General features: G+C 47.9%; 1 long non-coding RNA gene across 1 annotated transcript in view; it reads right to left on the bottom strand.

Moving 5' to 3' along the window:
* Positions 1-376, bottom strand: part of LOC107564878 (uncharacterized) — a 19,584-nt gene that overhangs the window by 18,686 nt on the left and 522 nt on the right. The window lies entirely within an intron of this gene.

Raw genomic sequence — 376 nt, 5'->3', positions numbered from 1 at the left:
CAGCTAGCGAGCGTTGTAAAGCTGAACGGATCAAGTTCAGTACACGCTATGAATGCTTCTCTGTATTTCATGCAAGCATCCCGCAATAAGACAACGTCCTTCACTCCGTACTCGCGCAGCTCATCCCTGAAGCGAAAGACCTTACCCGTAACAGTACCGTACCACGCATTAAACTTGGTCTGGTCTTTATCGGACATGTTGTCATACCCGTAAAACTTTTTGTCGGGGTAGGGTCCCACATACCTCTCATTTTCACGCCGGTTGAAATGATGGGGGAAGTAGCCTTTTTCCGTCGTTGTCAAGTTTAGAGCAGCGGTTGTCTTGGACAGCACCATTGGTATGAAGCTGTAACTATCGATGTATCGCTGAGCAAAGG

This window comes from Sinocyclocheilus grahami, unplaced genomic scaffold, assembly GCF_001515645.1.
Source record: "Sinocyclocheilus grahami isolate Dianchi unplaced genomic scaffold, SAMN03320097.WGS_v1.1 scaffold968.1, whole genome shotgun sequence".
Classification (NCBI taxonomy): Eukaryota; Metazoa; Chordata; class Actinopteri; order Cypriniformes; family Cyprinidae; genus Sinocyclocheilus; species Sinocyclocheilus grahami.
The sequence above is the reverse complement of the archived record's forward strand: the minus strand, read 5'-3'. Positions and strand labels throughout refer to the sequence as shown.